Genomic DNA, 22,993 nt, shown 5'->3' with positions numbered 1-22,993 from the left:
GTTTTGTGGGTTATACTCAGTACAATGTAAGTTTATGTTTCTCCTTCCATTATCTATGCATTTGCGAGTTGTAACTCGATCGTAAAGAATAGACCTAGCTAGTTTCGAAAGAATGGTATGTTGTTTGTTCTTGTGTAATGGTTGGCTGATTGTGAACTTATTTTTAAGTTGAATTCATGGCTGTCTTATTGGATAAGAAGTATAATGATGTATTTTTGGTTGTATTTCTCAATTTGAAAGAAAAGACAAGTCGAAACGTGTTTAATTAAACTGAAAAATTATTTTTGAGTTAATGAACTTGTGGTACTGTTTTTGGGCTATTTCGTGTTGGTATTTGGTTGTCTCTTTTACTACTATTTTTATAGAGTTGAGTGGAGGAAGTGTGTGGAGAAACACCACATAATGTCAAGGTTGTTTGTTGGTCGTTCGTCGTAACATTTTCGGATTGTTTGACACTATTATGGTTGTGTGTATGAAGTGATAGGGGTATGTTGGGCTGTTTGTGATTGTTTTGACTAGTGTAAAGTCATATATATAGGGGAGGTGTTGTTCGTTTCATTGTAAAATAGGTTGTGGTCGATACATAATAGTCACAATGCTTAAACGATAACGAGAGAGTCATTTCTCTTATTGTAGACTAGGGAGCCGTGAAATTGCATAGCTTGAGGTTGGGAAGAATATGCAAGGTATGTTAAGGTACTTACTTCTTTCTTTTGGCATGATCTAAAGTGACATGAACATAAACGGTACGCTAATTCATAACGGATATACTCCTAGAAACTAAGGTTGTCCATGTTGCTCTTTCCTTATAAAGTTATTCTAAACAAGTGTGTATGATCCTTAAATCCTACTAAGGTTCATATTGATGGTAGGGATGTCCATAATGTTAATCGAAGGTGCAATGACCTTACATCACTCCGAAAGTGTTAGAACGTGATTCCATGAGCCGATCATGCATTATATATATGTATCTATTTTACTCTACCAAGCCGCTCTATAGTCGGCCGGGTATGACACCTATTGTGCAACCACTGATCAGTTCGGTTTACCGAGCTCCATGTGGCCAGGTACGATTCTACCAAGCCTTATAATGGTCGGGTACATTTTTATCGAGTCCTCTTTGAGGCCGGGTACGATATGATTATGATGATGATGCCCACAGAGGCGAATGTTTTTAAAAGTTTATGTGTATATATGTATTATGCATTTCATGTCAGTAGTCCCCAGAGGCACTCATATGTTACAGGTTGTATCTCCTCTATCTTTCTTTACATTACTGTTCTTGTTTATGTTTTCCTGCCTTACATAATCGGTACTTTATTCGTACTGACTTCCCTTTTGCTCGGGGACGCTGTGTTTCATTCCCGCAGGTCCCGATAGACAGTTTGACATTCCTTCAAGTAGGATATTAGCTCAGTGGAAGGTGTTGGTGCACTCCACTTACTCCGAAGTTGCCTATTTGGTCAGTATGCTATAGATATGTATTGATTGGTATGGCAGGGCCCTGTCCTGACCTTTATGATATTAGATACTCCTAGAGGCTTGTAGACAGATGTCAGGTGTATGGATACTTTTATGGCCTTGTCGGCCTATATTTTGAGTTTACAAATGGTCATGTCGGCTTTATAGGCCCGTATGTCACATGTATAAGTTTGCATATCATGTTGGGTCGTCATATGTTGAATATTCCCTTATGTTTCATTCTTGTTATTTCATGACGAGTTTTCTGGTTCATTTACCCATGATAGTATGATAAGAAAGATATGTTACGTTGGTACTCGGTTGAGTAAGGCCCCTCTAGGGCGACCTCTACCTTCCCAACCTCTACCTCTAGCTGGCTGAGCAGGTGGGGTAGCAACTGGAGTTGTAACGATAGCCTGAGAACTCTGCGGGGTACGCTGTGGCTGAGAAGTCTGTGGAGGTGCACTCCTCCCAAGTCTAGGGCAATCCCTCACCACATGGCATGTGTCACCACTCTCAAAACAAGCTCTGGGAGGACGTGTCAATCGTGACTGTCTCGTCTGCTGGACTGACCTTTGAAAGCACCCCACGTAGGAGGCGCACTAGATACTGGAGGTGCATAATAAGGCTCCTAAGGCCTAGGAGGAGCTGAAATACCACTGGCTGCTGGAAGAGCTGAATGAACGGGGCGACTCATATAACCCCTACCATAACAACCTGCAGTTGGGGCACAAGCATCAGAATAATGGCCCAACTCTCGAGACCTCTTGGCCTCCTTCTCCTCTCTCTCCCTAGCATGCATACCCTCAATCCTCCTAGAAATGCTCACCACCTGCTACTAAGAAATATCTATCTCCAACTCATGAGCCATGCTAGACCTGATGCTGGGAATAAACCCCTTAATAAACCGGCGAACCCTCTCGCGAATTGTAGAAACTAAGGCTGGGGCATGTCTAGCCAAGCTAGTGCAACAAACGACATACTCCGAGACAGTCATAGTACCCTGGTGCAAATGCTCAAACTCTGCGGTCCATGCGTCCCTGAGGCTCTGAGGAACAAACTCCCTCAAGAACATATCTGAAAACCGAGTCCAAGTCAGTAAAGCTGCCTCATCCGGACTGTCTAACTCATAGGTACGCCACCACTCATAGGCGGCTCCTCGAAGCTAGAAGGCAATGAAAGAAACCCCACTATATCCTGATATACCCATAGTACAGAGGATACGGTGACACTCCTCCAGAAATCACAAGGCATCATCTGATGCTAACCCACTGAATACAAGAGGATCATACTTATTGAACCTCTCAAGTCTCCGCTGCTCATTCTCTGAAGCCGCTACCCAGTCCTCGGGCTGACCTGGGACTACAGGCTGTACAGGAATAATCTCTAGGACCTGATCAACATGTACTCGCTGCTCAGTAATGCGGGTAGTGGGAGTCTGTGCTCCTCCCCCGGCCTGAGATGTGGCTGCAGCAAGGGGAAGCAACCCTACCTGAGCCAAAGTGGTGTACATGCTCATGAACTGTGCAAGAGTCTCCTGAAGAGCTGGAGTAGTAGTAGCAGTAGGCGTATTATGTGCTTGGACTCCGGCTGGAACTGCTGGTGGTACCTCGGTGGCAGCTCGCGCGGGTGCTCTGGCTGCACCGCGTGCACGTCCTCGACCTCTACTCCGACCTCTGATGGTTGCAGTAGGGGGCACGGGTGCCTGATCATCTCGGGTAGAATGTGTCCTCACCATCTATGAGAGAATAGAAGACAAAAGTTTAGAGTTGTGATATCAAAAATCTCGCACGATAAGGAAATTAAATGAAGTGGAATTTTCCTAACAGTTATATAGCCTCTCGCAGATAAGTACAGACATCTCCGTACCGATCCGGAGACTCTAATATACCGGCTTGTGATTCATGACTCCTATGAACCAAAGCTCTAATACAAACTTGTCATGACCCTGGTTCACCCTCCGTGAACCATCGTGATGGCACCTAGTGTCTACGACTAGGTAAGCCTAACAATACAGAAAATAAACAAAAATTGCGGAAGAAATATTTAAAACCGAAATAGTAAAATAAAATAATGTTTAACATGCCGCTCGGCATATACAATAACAACTCTCAAAACTAACAACATCTCCAAAAACCTGGAATCTCATGAAACACAAGCTTTTGAATGTCTACAAGTGACTAACTCCAGAATATCTAACAAAGAAAAGAAATACAGAAGGGCTAATACTTAAAAGGAGAGTAAAAGGGACTCTTCGGTCTGCGGACGTAGCAGATATACCTTGGAGTCTCTACAAGTGCCTCGTCTCAAGCGTTATAAGTCTGAGTGGGAGTACCTGGATCTGCACATGAAAAACATGAGGAGAAAGGGCATGAGTACACCACAGCGATACTCAGTAGGTGCCAAGCCTAACCTCGATCGAGTAATGATGAGGAAGGTCAGAGCCCTACTGAGGGTAAATAAAATACAAAGTATAATAGTATAGAATAAGACAATATAATTAAGTGCAACAGTAGGAAATAACACATGATAGGAAGAACAACATCAATTATAACAGAGACAAGATAATCACGAAAATAAATACAGCTCACACGGAAATAATAGCCGGGGGATCTCTCGGTATCCCGAGGATCTCTTGGTATCCTCAATATATGTTAGGGATCTTTTGGTATCCCGATGATCTCTTAGTATCCTTAATATATGCTAGGGATCTCTTGGTATCCTCAATATATGCTAGGGATCTCTTTGTATCCCGAGGATCTCTTAGTCTCCTCAATATACAAGCTGGGGATCTCCCTGTATCCCGCACTTCAGTTCCAATCAAAAAACGTACATGGGATCTCCCGGGAGGCCGTCACATAGTCCTAAAATAAAACACATAGCAATAACACAAAGAATACTCAAATAAACTCAACTTCGTACCAAGGTAAAAACAAGTAATTCTAACCTAGCATGCTTCACATAATACAAATAGGGCAGTTTAAGCAAATAAAGCAGTTAAGTCAATTAGACATGCTTCTCTAAGCTAGCAGCAGGCTTAGATTTCAAGTAATGTAAGCAGGAAAGGAAAAATACAATCAAAGCTACTTTAGCGAAAATAGGATTTTCAACAATTAGCACAAGTACGCACTCGTAAACTCACGTACAAGGCATTTCAATTATCACAATACCAATCCTAAGGGAAATGTCCCCCACACAAGGTTAGGCAAGCCACTTACCTCGAACCGGCTCAAAATCAACTTGAAACCACGTTCTTGCCATGAGTACTCGACTCAAAATGACCCAAATCTATTCAATTCAATTGCATAGTGTAAGTAACACTTCAAATAATTGATTCTACAAATAAATTCTAAGCTAATACGTGAAATTATGTAAAATGACCAAAATTCCCCTCGTCCCACATCTCGAAATCGGGTAAAATTTATATTTTCAGAATCCTTATACTCTCACGAGTCTATACATATCAAGAACACTGAAATCGGAGTTCAATTGGCCCCTCAAATGCCCATTTTAAGGTCTCTTAATCTCAAGCCCTAATTACCCATTTTGCAATGATTTTTCCCTAATTTTTCACCACTAATTAGACCTTTAATCACATATAAATGATTTATGAAGTCAAGAATATTACCTCCAAGTGATTCCCCGTTGGTTTCCTCAAAAATCTCCCTCAAAAGCTTCAATCCCGTTCAAAAATGGTGGAAAAATGAAAAAGGGTCGCGGATTGGCTATTAAAATACTGCCTAGTCATTCCTTCTTTGCGAACGTGGAAGGACCCTCTCGTTCACGATGTACAACTTCGCTTGGGTCCAGCTTCCTTCATCGCGAACGCGATTCCCAGGTCGCGAATGCGATGCAACATCTCCTTCAGCTTCGCGAACGTGGGAGAACCTTCGCGAATGCGAAGCATTAAAGTTCCCCCATCCCCAGCTCCTCTTTGTGAACGTGAGACCCTACTCGTGGACGCAAAGAAGGAAACCAGAATTGGATTGCTGCAACTTTTCTGCAATTCCAACAAGTTCCAAAATGACCCGTTGAGTATCTGAAACACACCTGAGGCCCCCGGGATCTCAACCAAACATGTCAACCAATCCTAAAACATCATTCAAACTTATTCCAATCTTCGGAACGCTCAAAACAACATCAAAACACAAATTTTACATCGGATTCAAGCCTAAGAATTTCAAAAACTCTCAAATTACGCTTTCGATCAAAAAGTCTATCAAACCTCGTCCGAATGACCTGAAATTTTGCAAGCACGTCACATTCAACATTACAGAGCTACTTCAACTTCCAGAATCCCATTCCGACCCTGATATCAAAATCTCACTATCGAACCGAAAACTTCAAAAATCCGACTTTCAACATTTCAAGCCTAAATTAGCTACGGCCCTCCAAAACACAATTCGAACACGCCCTTAAGCCCAAAATTATCCAACGGAACTAACAGAACCAATGTAATTCTATTCCGAGGATGTCTTCACACTTCTCCAACTACAGTCCAATTTCTAAAACTTAAACTCTCATTTAGGGACTAAATGTCCCAAAAATCTTCGAAACTCAAAACCAAATATCCCGGCAAATCGAAATAGCAGAAACACACACGGGGAAAGTAGTTAAATAGGGGATCAGTGCATAAATTCTTAAAACGACCGGCCGGGTTGTTACAACTGTGAGTAGTTTAGTTTTTTTTATACTTCAATCTGTTTTGTGTCTCTTACTCTTACCGACCAAAAATAACCAAAATATATCTTCTTAAATAATGATACTTTATTACTATTTTAAATTTTGACTGGTGAATTATATTACTTTTAAAAAGTAATTGATTTATGTATTCTCAAATTTTTGTAGTTCGCTGAAAATGGTGTTGTCGTAATATCCAATATCATAATGTGTAGACTATACTATGTGAATAGCCTTCAAGCTTCATCTCCTCAAGCTAGTTTGGAATACTATACAACTAGTTTCTTATCATCTAAATTGGCTTTTTTGGTGAACTTGGAGGAGCCTCTATCAATTCAGGTAACTTGACGCTGTCTACATGGATCTTATTTCTTATTCTTGAAAATTCTCATATGTTTTCCTTGATAGTTTTTGTGACTTACTAGTTTGGCTATGTCAAATTATTGGTGAGTGGTATATGTGTATAGGTTATAATTTACTCCACAAATTGTCTTACATTATTGGTAAAAAATATGTGAAAATATTGTAGTTTTTATATGGTACTTGTATTAAGTTGTTTGTAAAAGGTATATAAATTATTGTTGTATGTACATAGAAACAAGGGATAATTGTTTTTGTCTTTCTTTCCATGACACAAGCAATCTATTTTTTTTAACAGATGCAAATATAATATAAACAACTTTTGAAGGAATTTACTTCAGAAAACTTTACAACTCAAGTGATCAGATTATCATCATATTAGTAAGAACATGTTATAAAAAATATGTATTTATAATGTATTTTTTTTATCTTTTTTAAACTGATGCATATATTTTTAGATGGTTTGATCAGTCCTAAAGTTTGGTAATTTTATAAAATCCTCTTGCAAAAAGGTCCCAAAGTTTGGTAATTTTTATAAAATCCTCCTACTGAAAGGTCCCTTTTAGATGCTTGTGGCCGAGTATATATCCCAAAAATACCAGTATATTTCTGAGTGTAAAATTAAAATCTAAGAGATAAATTGATTTCTTTACAATTCTATTACTTGAGACTATGCTTTTACAAAATAAGACAAGATCTTTTCTCCCCCATGTCATAAGTAGGTTGGGTGTGGTTGATCAATAATCAACTTTATAACCTTTCTGTTTTTTCTTTTCAAGTGGCTTCCAATTTTGCAATAAATATTTACAACTAGCTTGGAAAAGTGGGAAGCAATTATTTGTAATGACCCGAACGGTCGTTTTGAGCATTTGCACTTCGCTTGGTAATTTGAAGGCACGAGTAGCTCCGTATAATGTATTAGGACTTTTGTGCAAAATTTGAGTTCATTCCGAGTTGATTTGATATGTTTCAGCGCGAGTTTTTGGAAGTCGAAAGTTTGAAAGTTCATTAAGTTTGATTTTAGGTGTGTTTCGTCATTTCGATATTATTATGTGTGATTTGAGATCTCGAGTAAGTCTGTGTTATATTATGGGACTTGTTGGTATATTCTTACGGGGTCCCAAGTGGCTCGGGTGAGTTTTGGATAAAATTGGGCTATGTTGCGCTCGTTTTTCTTATGTTTCGACGTCATTTCTTCAAGAATAAATGGTATCACATTGAACAAATGAGCTTCGATTTCTGTTTTTATTAAAGCATTAGATCCGTATCGTAATTACGGAGCCATAGCAAAAAGAATCGTCAAAGTTGGACATCGTACGAGGATTTTATGGTCATTTTACTAAGAATACGGTTGCCAGATTTTTTCCAGATTAATTACGAAATTGCCACTGTTGCGTATTTAAAAATCTGCACTATTTTTAAATATTGAAACCAATATATCTCCTTCAATATAAGGTCAAATAGAGTGATTCAAGAGTCTAACTTGACTAGAATTTTACAAGGAATCCATTGGAGGCATCAAAAGTGAGTTTAGAGATATTTTGGCACAAGAAATAAGGTAGAACAGTGTTAAACGAAGGTTTTGTGCATTTAACATATTTTGGGTTGGGGAGCTCGGAATTGGACAATTTTTTGAGACGCTTTTCAGCATATGAATTGGGTTTCGAGCGTTCGGAGGTCGGAACACGCGTGATGGGATTCTTGGAGCATCGCTTGTCTTGCTCAGTGTCGGAATTGGCTTGTTTAAGATAAGTAACTCTTCTAAACTTAGTGCTGAAAGTATAAAACCCTAAATTATGTGCTATGTGATTGGTGTTGAGGTGACGCACATGCTAGGTGACGGGCGTGTGGGCGTGCACTCTGTGTTTTCACCATGTGATAAGATAAATGAGTTGTAAATCATGCTAGATATCATGTTTAGGCTTTGTGCTGATAATGTTGGGACCCATAGTGGTCGTTTCTTGTTGTCATCTCATTGAATTCAATTTCGTACTCAGTCACATTTATGCATTCATATCATATCTCAGTCTCAATTGTTACTTATTGATACATCATATCATTGTTTCAGGTCAGTTTTCATGACATTATGAGCCTGTGGGTGAGACTGGAGAGATTGATGACTGACTGAGGCCGAGAGCCTGATTGTGAGTGACAGTTATGGGATCGGGCTGCACGCCACAATAAATTATTGATTATGCCTTCGTTGGCTTGTTATAGTGCTTGGGCTGAAGGAGCCCCTCCGGAGTCTACATACCCCCAGTGAGCGCGGATCATATTATTGAGGGATGGATTTCCCTGGACATGAATTTGTCCAAAGCACTTGATTACATTCAGGGATGGATCTTCCCTTGGTATGGAGATGGATCTTCTCCATGAGGCTGGATTGGCCTGTTTCCTCGGTACTAGGTGACTTATAGTCAGTGATGTATATATTCCTGGATGGATATTCCTTGGGCCGCATGGGCCATATACAATACCCGAGTGGTTGATTATGATGAGTGGAAGGTGTGATACAGTGAGGTTGAGTACTCTGAGAGTGCGTACATGATTCATCTATGGGATACATGACATTGGCATGCATATGTAACATACATGTATAGAGATACATTTTCCTTATGTTGTACGGTATCCCGTCATTAATGACATTTTTACAAACATTGATATGCGGTCATAGAGAGGCATTTCACACTTGCTATCTGGAAAGAAAAAATGAATTATCTTATTTTTTGTGAAAAGGGGTTTTAGAAAAGAAAATACAGTTTTTAAACCATCTCATATTTCACGACGTTTTCGGTGAAGAATTTGAGTTTTCACTGATACTCTTGAAAGGCGGAACTATTTTGGGGAAACTGTGAAAACGCTGAACACTTTATCGCTGAGTTACTTCGTTATTTATATGCTTTACATTGTTATGTGGTATTGTACCCGACCTCTATTTCAGCTCGTCACTGCTTTCAACCTGAGGTTAGGTTTGTTACTTTTTGAATACATGGGATCAATTGTACTCATACTGCACTTTTTCCACATTGCATGCAGATCCCGGATGCTGATATTGCTGCATTCGATGGTTGCTGGATTTGAAGGTGTACCTGCGTCCTTGATGTAGTTGCCTCTTGTTCATGGTAGCCCTAGCTTTATAAAACTCTGTTTATGTACTTTTCAAACAGACGTTCTTCATATCGGCTTTCTGAACTCTATTCTTAGAAGCTCATGATTTGTACTACCAGTCCTTGGGGAATGTATAAAATTCAGTTAACTTCTCTATTTAATTGTTTAGTTGACTTTAATAGAATTGGATAGTTATTAGTTAGCTTACCTAGCGGGTTGAGTTAGGTGACATCACGATTAGTAGATTTGGGTCGTGACAGATTGGTATCAGAGCTCTAGGTTCATATGTTCTACAAGTTATGAGCTAGTGTCTAGTAGAGTCTTGCGGATCGGTATGATGACGTCCATATTTATCTTCGAGAGGCTACATGACATTTAGGATATACTTCCTATCTTTCTTTCCTTATCGTGCGACATTGATTCAGCTTGAAGCGTAACTCTTTGAATTCCTTCCACGCATTCGTATGCGCATGTGAGCGCTTGGTATCAACTATACATCGATGTCTTATGATTCCATGAAAGAGGTGCGAGTTGTAATTTCGGTATGCTGATGATGGGCCAGTATGGAGGACTTGAGGCTAGGTTTTGACTATAGCTTGAGCACTGAGATGTTGATTGTGTGAGCACGTGCTTTTGGATTTATATGTCCGGCAGTGCCCCTATTCGTAGAATTTATGGCTAGATGGCTACGTGATGAGTATGATGTGACTACGAGATGTGTTCATATGGTTGAATGTGATGAGAAGGGTTTGCATGGAGTGTAGAAAGAACTATTTGGTGCTTGATTTCCATCTTGATTTAATGTATAATCCCGAGTTATGGGTGTATTGAAGTGTCTTTTCATGTTGTTTAGTTGAGGAGTTGAGTATATTTTCAGGTCGTAACATGAGTTCAGACTCAGGAAGATTAAGTGGTTGCGTAATAGTTATGATTGTGGAAGGGTATAGAAAGATGTCATTTTAAGGCTAAGCAGGTGGGTTATCTCCTGCAGGATGTCCTCAGGTTGTGTGATCCCTATATTGTTTTGTTGAGAGTTCTCTTTTACCAGTAAATTATATGTAATGCAATTTGAGTTTGGATCGCTTGTGAAAGTTGGCTTGACTGTTACGAGGATGAATAGGAGATTTGTAAATGATTTGAGGTATTATATAATTTGTGTTACATGAGCTTAGAAAGAATTTAATTGAATCATATTGTGGTGTTATACCAGTATAGGGGTGGTTATTGTAAGTTATCAGATGCTTTATTCCTTAGCTTTGAGCCAAGTGGGGGAGTCTGCTATCGACGGGTTGATTGTATGATTATGTGTTGTATTGGTTTCAGTTTGAGGTATGCTGGTGAATCAGTTATGGCTTACAGCGGTTGAGATCGAGGATGCCTCGAGTAAAGGAAATTTTGGATAAGGGTTGTGTTATGTTTTATGAGTATATGATAAACATTGGATGATTGAGTTGTTATTTGTAAAGGATGTAGCGTGAATGGAGTACTCACTCGGTTGCTTATAAGAGTGGATAACTTCCTTGGGTGTTGTTGTGCTAATGGGGCACAGGTCGTTCGGTTCATTTGATCTGTTTAATTGAAATTTGAGTAGAGTGGAAGACTCTCAAGAATGGTTCTAATGGATGCAAGATCTAAATGTGGCAATTGAGAATTTTGTGGATTTGTACATGGATAGAATCGGAGGGTTATATTGGATGGTGTCGAGACTCGTAGTATTTCTATATCATTATGGATTCTACATTCAGTATCAGGAAGGTAAAATGAATAGCTTTAAATTCACGGAAGGTCTCTTCAGAGTGGGTATCTCGATCGTGGTACTTTTGGGGTGATTAAGAGAGCATTTAGTGGCTTATGAGCCTTAGGGCGGTGTGGTTTATGTTAGGGTCTCGTGTGGTGAGTCTTGATTGAGGATTGTGGTATTATGACAAGGAGATGTATCAATTTGAATGTAATTCAGAAGGAACTGGGATAAATAGGACAACTTGGTAGTAGGTTGGATCGACATGGTAATGAATATGATTAGCTATTTTGGTCCTTATGAGGTAGTGAGTCTCTACAAGTGTTTTGTGGACGTACTCTTGGGTTTTGGTGGCTTGAGTGACTTGGTTGAGTTAGAGAGATTCAGTTCTGATGGTTTGATTTTATGCAAATGGGTTTCGTAGAGTTCTCGATGGTTTCTACCACGGTTTGAGATGTATATTTTCAACTGGCTTGAGGAGCATGTGATGTATAGTGATTTTTCTCCGGATGAAATCAAATGAAAAATTCTTGGCTAATTGAGTGAGTAGTTGCTTGTGACTCAAAGTGGATTATGAAGTTCTCATATTTTTTGTATGATGGCATAGTATATGCAGTGTGTTGTATAGGATTGAGATTTGCATGTGTAAGGTCACGGTTCAGTTTTGAAGGGGTTGTCATGTGTCCTTAGGCAACATGGACAGTTTCAGATGACTAGGTAAATAACATTACTATTTGGTATGGCTTGATGAGAGTATACATTTCAGAAGGGGGGATGTGTTTTGATTTATGGATACTTCATTGGTATTGCGCCACTCTCCTAGTTGATCGACTGCTGGTGTTTAAATTTTGCTTTGTGGCACAGAAGAATTATAAAAGTATTCCTCGCAGAATGATCATGTATGAGAGATGTGTTAGATATTCAGGTGGTGGACTTGTGATCAGATATTGTGATTCATGTGTTCTATGGATTTAAAGACTAAGAACTCTCAGGAGCAGATTGATATATGGTTGTGGACTGTGAAGTGTGGCCGAAGCTAGCCAGGTGATAGTATGTGTTATGATTTAGTCATTGTGGACTTTCAGAGGATTATTTATGTATTTGTGGATGACTAGAGATGATTTAGGGGTCAATTGGTTGACTCCAAACTGCTATTGTTGAGGGAGGTTCCATTCAGTTGTTGTTGAACTTATTCGTGTTCTGAAATGATCTGTGAGTTACCCTTCTATGTTACGAAAAGTTGTGAATCGTTGGTTATTTGCACACATGGTACGGTTCTATTTGGGCTTATAGCGGGAATTTGAGCAAGATGAGTATTCGGGTATTGCGTGATTGATTACACGTTGTCTATGTTCTTTTCGGATGGTGGCATTGTGTTATTTGCTCTCCGCGGTTGTGGTAATGCACTTTGGGTTCTTGATGTTGAATTTCGAATGGTTATGGGTTTTGAGCAGGGTGACTCGAGGTATATAATACAGACCAGCATTGGATGGGATCACGCATTGTAGCGGAGTTATGTAGAGGTATGACCTTTTGTGATTGATTTGTGAGTTTTGGTTCTACGATGTGTGATGAGTTCTTAGCATGGCGTCGTGGTGATACCCGTTGAGCTTGCAAAAAGGTTCTCATGTTTGGTCATTTTCCATGATTGAGTACATTTGGGATGTTGCTATTGGATGCATGAATTGCACATGTTATGGCTTTGGATTGTATTGATATATCATGTCACTAGAGTGGTCGTGTTGGATGTGATGAGGTCATCGTACCTAGAATGGGTGCTTTCAGATCTGATTGCGGTATATTTGGAAGGATGTTATTGCTGATCGGCTTAGAAATTTGCTATAGTTCCTATCGGAGGAGAGGGAGTTCCACAACTTGTTAATGTGATGTATGGTTATGAGTTTCTGCGTGTTTTTCCATCATTCAGTTGTTTTGAGCAGCTACTGTAATTAGAAGTTATCACTATGAGTGTTTGAGTTATATGGTATATCATGTGATTTCATCTTGAGTTATGGCTATGGCTTGATACAGCTTGTTCAGAATTATACAATGCGTAGATGCGAGATTTTGATCTTATAGAAAATTTCGGATGTGGAAATTGGATTCTAAGGCTTATGGGCTAGGTTGGATTAAGAAATTTTAGTCATTTGTGTTATGAGATCTATATGGGATAGGATGACGTGGGATCACCTCCGGGTATGTGCATAGTGAGGTTACATGCCGATTTAATGGATTTTGGAACAACTCTAAACGCGTTCGAGGACGAAAGTATGCTCAAGTAGGGGAGAATATAACGACCCGAACGATTATTTTGAGAATTTGCACTTCGCTCGGTAGTTTGGGGGTACGAGAAGCTCCATATGATGTATATGGACTTGTGTGCAAAATTTAAGTTCATTCCGAGTTGATTTGATATGTTTCAGCGCAAGTTTTTGGAAGTCAAAAGTTCGAAAGTTTATTAAGTTTGATTTGAGGTGTATTTCATCGTTTCGATGTTATTATGCATGATTTGAGGCCTCGAGTAAGTCCATGTTATGTTATGGAACTTTTTGGTATATTCGTACGGGGTCCCGAGTGGCTCAGGTGAGTTTTGGATAAAATTAGATTGTGTTGCGCTCGTTTTTCTTATGTTTCGACGTCGTTTCTTCAAGCATAAATTGTACCACAAATGAGCTTTGATTTCTGTTTTTATTGAAGCATTAGATCCGTATCGTAATTACGGAGTCATATCAAAAAGAATCATCAAAGTTAGACATCGTACGAGGATTTTATGGTCATTTTACTAAGAATTCGGTTGCCAGATTTTTTTAGATTAATTACGAAATTGTCACTGCTGCGTATTTAAAAATCTACACTATTTTAAAATATTGAAACCAACGCATCTCCTTCAATATAAGGTCAAATTGAGTTATTCAAGAGCCTAACTTGACTAGAATTTCACAATGAATCCATTGGAGGCATCAAAAGTGAGTTTCGAGATCTTTTAGCATAAGAGACGAGGCAAAACAGTATTAAAACGAGGGTTTTGTACATTTAACATATTTTGAGTTGGGGAGCTAGGAATTGGGCAATTTTTCGAGGCGCTTTTTAGCATATGAATTGGGTTTCGAGTCGTTCGAAGGTCGGAACACGCGCGATGGGATTCTTGGAGCATCACTTGGCTTGCTCGGTGTCGAAATTGGCTTGTTTAAGATAGTAACTCTCCTAAACTTAGTGCTGAGGGTATCAAACCCCGAACTATATGCTATGTGATTGGTGTTGAGGTGACACACATGCTAGGTAATAGACGTGTGGGCGTGTACCCTGTGAGTTGTGACTCTGTTGTTTCCAGGGCACTGAATAATGGCCTTATTTTATTGATATCTGTGTTTTCACCATGTGATAAGATAAATGAGCTTTTCATCATGCTAGATATCATGTTTAGGCTTTGTGTTGATAATGTTGGGACCCATAGTGGACATTTCTTATTGTCATCTTCATTGAATTCATTGATATTTCGTACTCAGTCACATTCATGCATTCATATCATATCTCAGTCTCAGTTGTTACTTATTGATACATCATATCATTGTTCCGGGTCAGTTTTCATGACATTGTGAGCCCGTGGGTGAGACTAGAGAGATTGATGACTGAGTAAGGCCGAGAGCCTGATTATGAGTTACAGTTATGGGATCGGGCTGCACATCGCATCAAATTATTGATTATGCCTTCATTGTCTTGTTATGGCGCTTGGTCTGAAGGAGCCCCTCCGGAGTCTACACACCCCTAGTGAGCGCAGATGATATTATTGAGGGATGGATTTCCCTGGACATGGATTTGTCCGAAGTACTTGATTACATTCAGGGATGGATCTTCCCTTGGTATGGAGATGGATCTTCTCCATGAGGCTGGATTGGCCTGTTTCCTCGATACTAGGTGACTTATAGTCAGTGATATATATATTCCGGGATGGATCTTCCCTGGGCCGTATGGGCCATATACAGTACCGAGTGGTTGGATGATGAGTGGAAGTTGTGATACAGTGAGGTTGAGTACTCTGAGAGTGTGCACACATGATTCATTTATGAGATACATGACATTGGCATGCATATATGACATACATGCATAGAGATACATTTTCCTCATGTTGTACGGTATCCCGTCATTAATGACATTTTTACACACATTGATATGTGATCATGGAGAGGTATCTCACACTTGCTATCTAGAAAGAAAAAATGAAACATCTTATTTTTTGTGAAAAGGGGGTTTGGAAAAGAAAATACAGTTTTTTAAAACTATCTCATATTTCACGACGTTTTCGGTAAAGAATTTGAGTTTTCACTGATACTCTTGAAAGACGGAACTATTTTGGGAAAATTGTGAAAAAGCTGAAAACTTTATCTCTGAGTTACTTCCTTATTTATATGTTTTACATTGTTATGAACTATTATTGGATATTGGTATTGGACCCAACCTCTGTTCCAGCTCGTCACTGCTTTCAACCTGAGGTTAGGTTTGTTACTTTTTGAGTACATGGGGCTGGTTATACTCATACTGCACTTCCTGCACATTGCGTGCAGATCCCAGATGCTGATGTTGCTGCATTTGATAGTTGCTGGATTTGAAGGTGTACCTGCGTCCTTGATGTAGCTGCCTCTTGTTCATGGTAGCCTTATCTTTATAAAACTCTGTTTATATACTTTTCAAACAGAAGATGTATTTTCTTCATATCGGCTTTGTGAACTCTATTCTTAGAAGCTCATGATTTGTGCTACCAGTCCTTAGGGAATGTATAAAATTCAGTTAGCTTCTCTATTTAATTGTTTGGTTGACTTTAATGGAATTGAATAGTTATTAATTGGCTTACCTAGCGGGTTGGGTTAGGTGCCATCATGACTAGTGAATTTTGGGTCGTGACATTATTAAATGGGTGACTGAATGAATACTGGCAATATTGGGGAGTTGGATATGAATCAAGGTGCATGTATTACCTTTGGTGATACAACAACATACTTGAATACTACAATTGTGGCTTACTGGAACAGGGATTACTAATTGTTGATTTACTTTTGTGTCTCATAAGATATTCAATGAGTAATGGAGGTAAAAGTTGGATTCTTCGAAGATCCACTGATGAGTATATTCGTGGTCTGAATGATTTTCTTGATAAAGCATTTGAACGATCTTCCCAAGGAAATGAAATATTATGCCCTTGTAAAAGTATTTTAATCGTTATCGGCATTATAGAAATGTTGTGGAGGATCACTTAGTTGTTTATGGGTTTACTTACGGATACATCAAATGGGTTTTTCATGGAGAAGGGTTTTCCTCGAGAGATTTGCCACATCCAACCAATGATGATGATGGTTCTGATATGCATGACGATATTGATGGCCTACTTCATGATACTTTTAGAAATGTAGAAGGTGACTTGATCCATGAAGGAGTGAGCGAGGGACCATCTGAAGATGCGAAGAGATTTTTTAAATTAGTGGAGGAAGGAAAATAAGAGTTATATCCAGGGTGTAAAAATTTCTCTAAAATGGATTTCACCATCTGGTTGTTCTTATTTAAATGCATTCATGGGTTGAGTAATGTAGCATTTCAGATTTGTTAGACTTGATTAAAGAAGCATTTCCATTTGTTAGTTACCTGAGTCTTTTCACAAGGCAAAAAATGTAATAAAAGATTTGGGTCTTCATTATGAAAAATACATGCATGCCCTAATGATTGCATGTTATTTTAGAATGAGAATGAGAAGGCAGATAATTTTTCTGTTTGTGGATCTTTTAGATGGAAGAATGTGCATGATGGCTTGATTAATAGGAACACCAAAGTTGCTTCAAAGGTTTTAAGGTACTTTCCTTTAAACCCTAGGCTTCAGAGGATATTCATGTGTTCTGAAATAGGTGTAGCTATGAGATGACATGCTACTGAACGACCCAAAAATAGAAATATAAGACATCCTGCTGATGGGGAAGCTTGGAAGGATTTTGACTTGTTGCACTCGGACTTCTCTAAAGATCCTCGTAATATTAGATTGGGTCTTTCAAGCAATGTTTTAACACATTTCGAACCATGAGCATTTCTTATAATACATGGCCAGTCATGTTAATGAACTATAATTTATTACCATGGATTTGCATAAAGCTAGAGTATATAATGTTGTCAATGATCATTCTAGGTCCATCATCTCCAAGAAAGGATATAGATGTGTACCTACAACTACTAATTGCTGAGTTGAAGGAACTATGGGAAATGGGAGTAGAAACATATGATGCTGAAACTAACCAAACATTTCTAATGTGTGCATCCTTGTTGTGGACAGTTAGTGATTTTCCAGCATTAACGGTGCTTTCTGGATGGAGCACAAAGGGGAGATGGGCATGCCCCACTTGTAATTATAATACTTGCTCTCAATATCTCAAACATAGTCATAAGATGTGTTACATGGGGCATCAAACATTTTTACCACATGATCATCCATTTCGGAAAGATAAGAAATCGTTCAATGGTAAAGGGGAGCATAGAGCCATGCCTACTCCCTTATCGGGGGTAGAAGTGCTCGAAGAACTACGCGAATTCAATAATGTCTTTGGAAAAGGCCAAAAGAAAAGGCCTCAGCATAATGACGGCCTGTGGAAGAAAAGATCTATCTTTTTTGAATTGCTATATTAGGCACATAATAAATTGAGGCACAACCTTGACATAATGCATATAGAGAAGAACATATGTGATAGTTTGCTTGGGACTTTGTTGGATATACCTGGAAAGTCCAAGGATCATGTATATTCTCGCTATGACTTGCTAGAAATGGGGATATGTGATAACTAGGAATTATGACGCATTTACACTCCTTCATGCTAAAGTTTTGATTAGAAATGTGTACAATATAGTCCCAAAGGTTCACAAGTTGTTCTTGATTGAAGGTTTGATCAACAAGGTGACAAGATGTCAAAGATCAGCTCAAAAAGGAGTGAAACTTACACACGTACCAAGACAAGGCAAAGCTCAGTCAAACAGGGCACCATTCTCTGTGGTCCGCACAAGTGAAGTTCAGAGAGTGTGCATCTCAGGCCAAAAGGCAATGCGGACGCAAAGGATTTTCTGCGGTCCGCATTGGAATCACTGCGGCCACACTCGATTTAGTGCAGTCCGCAGAGCCTAGGTTCAGAGAATTTCCAGTTTGAAGATTGAAGCCCAATGCGGTCCGCGCTCCATTTCATGCGGACCGCACTAGAAGCCACCGTGGCCGTACTCAATTCTGTGCGGTCCGCATTTCCCAAGTTCAGAGAGTTGGATATTCAAGTTAAGAGACTTAGTGCGGCCGCACTAGCCCCGTAGGGGTATTTTTGTCCAAAATTATCAGTTTAGTATAAATAGCTTTTTTCCCATTTTTAGGTCATCAGATAGTTTTTCCTCAGAGTTGCGCTTGTGACTTAGCTTCTTTTATCTGTTTTGAATAATTTTAGCTTCATTTCAACATTGAATCTTCAAGTTTAATTTAGCAATTAATTAATATGAGTTTTTCTTCATCTATTCCTTTGTTTTCTTCTCTAATTATGAGTATCTAGACCCATAAGCTAGGGTTGCGGCTCAACCCTAGTATGGGTAATTGATGGGTCTTGTGTTTTGATGCTTGATTGTCTATGAGTGTTTGATATTTGGACTAATTTCATGTTGAATTGCTAAATTAGTGGTTGCAAATACTAGTTTGTGTTTAGTTGACTTTGGCTCTTCTTGAGAAAGAGAGCCTAAGTATCTGAAATTGGTCCAACAAGGAATTGGGGCGTACTCAAGAGATCGATAGCCCCAATTAAAGGGTTAAACCTAGAGATAGTAATACTCGATTTGAACCTTGATTGCTTGTGCAAATTTTCATACCCAATTGGTCTTGAGAAAGTCAATTCGAGCAAAATCACTCAAACTATTGAGAGGTATAGAGTGAGTAGAATCGTGCAATGGTTATATCATACTCCCCAAATGTGACAATCTAGCTTTAGACTCAAGAATCCGTCAATTGACCACCTAGGTGAAAGTCACCACCCTAGTGCCTTTTTAATCATTTGAACAACTTACAATAGTTTAACCTTAGCTTATTTTAGTTTAATTGAGCATTGTAGTTTTATAAAATTAGAATCATAACCAAAACCAAAAATGTGTAGAAGTGCAATTTGGAGCAAATACACAACTCCACTTTAGATAGACACCTGACTCCAATATCTAGCTCCCTGTGGAAATCGCTCTCGACCTTAATCGGGTAAAAGCTGCTTCGACCTCTCTCGCTACTCAATAGTTATGCAGGGCTGGCCTCGATCAACCTTTTGGCGTCGTTGCCGGGGAGCTAATAGTTTTCGCTATCTATCTAAATAGTTTTGTGTATTGTTCTTCTTTCCTTATTTGTTACTAATTTGTGTGTGTCACAACTTCAGGTATCAAATGGCAGCAAACAATGCCAATGACCCTCTTAGAAATATGATCGTGGGGGAGGAGGTAGATGATGTCGGAGATGATGAGGTGCCTCTTATACCTCAAGGACAACGTAGAGGCCGCCAGGCCAATGCTAATGGAAATGACAATATTCCAGATCCTCCTCCACCACCTCTAAGAGTGGCTCCTAGAGTGCTTCCAAACCAAGGCTATGCAAGTGCAATTGTCCCACCCCGGATCCGGGCGGGCAATTTTCAAATAACTAATGTGATGCTGACTTTGCTAGAGCAACACGTGTATTTCACTAGCGCTGCATATCAAAATGTTTACAAACATCTCAAGGGGTTCTTGGATACATGTTGGGGGAGCAAGCAAACTAATATGTCCGAGGATGCTCTCCGGTTGAGACTCTTCCCAATTTCACTTAGAGGGAAGGCATTGGATTGGATTGAGTGACTTCCCAACCATTCCATCACTACTTGGGATGGGTTAGCGGATAAGTTCATTGCAAATTTTTTCTCACCGAGGCATATGGCTGCATTGAGAGATGAGATCTTGGCGTTCAAGCAAGATCCCATGGAACCTTTGCTCATTATAGAACATTATAATGTTCCAACAAAATTTGCAACAATGGTGAAGGAATGCCCCAACAATGATATGACTGAGGCGATGATCCAACAAACCTTTTACTGGGTCATTAACACAACAAACCAATGCATAGTGAACCAACTTGCTGGGGGTAACTTTATGAAGCTGTCTTATGATAAGGCTTGCGACATTCTTGACAAGATGGCTGACACTTCTTTTGCATGGCAAAGTAGAGCCAATGTGCCCCAGGGTGACCCCACGGTCACTTATTTACATAAGGAGCTACATGATCATGAGCAGGCTATAGCTGAGTTGAAAACTACTATGAACCAACTAGCAAAGGCACAGTTGCAACAAGTTCAAAATCCTCGCCAAGTGAATGCCATGGAGGGTGTTAACATGCTTGTCAACAAAAGAAGACAAAGAGTTCAACAGAACCAAGGGAATTCAGAGCAATTTGACAATAATTGTGGTGGATGTCAAGATGATGGTTTTGATGGACAAAGTGAAGAGGTGCAGTATGTGAATAATTATCAAGGCCAAATGGTCAATTCTTCCAACCAACAACAATGGAGACCCCAAGGCAATTGGGGCAATCAACAACAATAAGGCAATGGTAATTAGGGGAACAACAACCAAAACTCCAACTGGGGTAATCAGAACAACAATCAAAACAATCAAGGAAATTGAAATGGTAATAACAATTGGGGGTGGCAACAACAATCAAGGTGGTTGGAATAATGGACACCAAGGAAATTGGGGGCAAGGCTTTCAAAGTCCCCCAATGTACCAACAACCGAACAATCCACCCTTATTTCTATCTCAAGGTCCCAGTTCTTCTAGCAATGATATGGGGAGAATTGAAATGATGTTTGAACAGATGATGAAAAAGAGTGTGGATTCCAATGCTCAGTTGTCTTCCCACAATACCTCAATTCGGAATTTGGAGGTTCAGTTGGGCCAAATCTCACAGTCCTTGAACATTTGCCCTAAGGGTGCTATACCAAGTGATACGGTAGTGAACCCGAAAGGTGGGAACAATCATGTTATGGCGGTAACTACAAGGAGTGGTCGAGGCGGTGATGTGAATGCCTCCAAACAAAATCAAATCTTGAGTGATGATGTTGAGTTGCAAGAAGATGGAGTTCCTTTTGGTGGTTGAAAATGTGATTGATGAGAATGTGAATGAAGAAGTGAGGATTGATATTCAAGATACCGAGGTGGAAACTTAAAATGATGTGAACCCATCTAGGGAATACATAATAGACATGCCGGAGCCGGTTGTGCCTAAAGCCAAGGCTCATTTGCCAAGGCCACCTCCACCTTATCCTCAAAGGCTCGCAAAGCAGAAAAATGAGAATCAGTTTAAAAAGTTCATTGACATGATGAAGAGCTTATCCATTAATGTGCATTTAGTGAAGGCTCTTGAACAAATGCTGGGCTATGCTAAATTCATGAAGGACTTGGTGACAAAGAAGCGGTCTATGGATTGTGAAACTATAAGGTGATTCACCAAGTTAGTGCAATAGTGCATTCAATAGCCCCGAAGCTTGAAGATCCCGGTGCTTTCACTATTCCTTGTACCATTGGGATTCCGGATTTTGCTAAGGCTCTATGTGATTTGGGGGCTAGGATCAATTTGATGCCCTAATCAGTTTTTAAGACTTTGGGTATTGGGAAACCGAGGCCGACTTCCATGAGATTACAAATGGCGGATAGAATGATGCAGAGACCATTGGGTATTATTGATGATGTGCTTGTCCGGGTGGACAAATTTATCTTGCCAGCTGACTTTGTGATCTTGGACTGCGAGGTAGATTATGAAGTTTCTATCATATTGGGGAGACCTTTCCTTGCTACGGGGAAGGACTTAGTTGATATGGAAGCAGGGACTCACCTTCCGGGTGGGTGATGAAAAAGTGGTCTTTTATGTGTGCAAGTCAATGAAGCAGCCCAACAGTACCGAGGTGTGCTCTTTTGTGGACGTTGTCACAGCAGTGATAGTTGATGACACCAGTGCAATGATCAATGTGGAAGACCCATTGGAGGCCATATTGTTGCATCTTGATGTCAATGATGATGAGGGCCGAGTGGAGTGTGTGAATGCTTTACATGGAATGGGATCTTACTCTTATGAGCATAGGAAACTCTCTCTGGATCTCGAGAATAGGAAGACTCCACCAACAAAACCTTCAATTGAGGAGCCTCCGGTGTTGGAGTTGAAACCACTACCTCCACTCCTCAGGTATGAGTTCTTAGGCCCGAGTTCTACTTTGCCAATTATTCTTTCTTCATGTCTTACTAACATGCAGGTTGATGCCACATTGGCGGTGCTTCAAAAGCAGAAAAAGGCAATTGGATGGACTCTAGCTGATATTCGGGGGATAAGCCCAGCATTCTGTATGCACAAGATTATTCTGGAAGATGATGCAAAGCCATCTTTGGAACATCAAATGAGGTTGAACGAGGCAATGCAAGAAGTGGTGAAAAAGGAGGTGATCAAGTGGTTGGATGTCGGGGTTGTGTACCCCATCTCTGATAGCTCTTGGACTTCACCGGTGCAATGTGTACCGAAGAAGGGTGGCATGACCGCAAGTTGAATAAAGTGACCCACAAGGATCACTTTCCTTTGCCTTTTCTTGATCA

The sequence above is a fragment of the Nicotiana sylvestris genome, chromosome 7 (assembly GCF_000393655.2).
Source record: "Nicotiana sylvestris chromosome 7, ASM39365v2, whole genome shotgun sequence".
NCBI lineage: Eukaryota > Viridiplantae > Streptophyta > Magnoliopsida > Solanales > Solanaceae > Nicotiana > Nicotiana sylvestris.
This window is presented reverse-complemented; position numbering follows the sequence as displayed.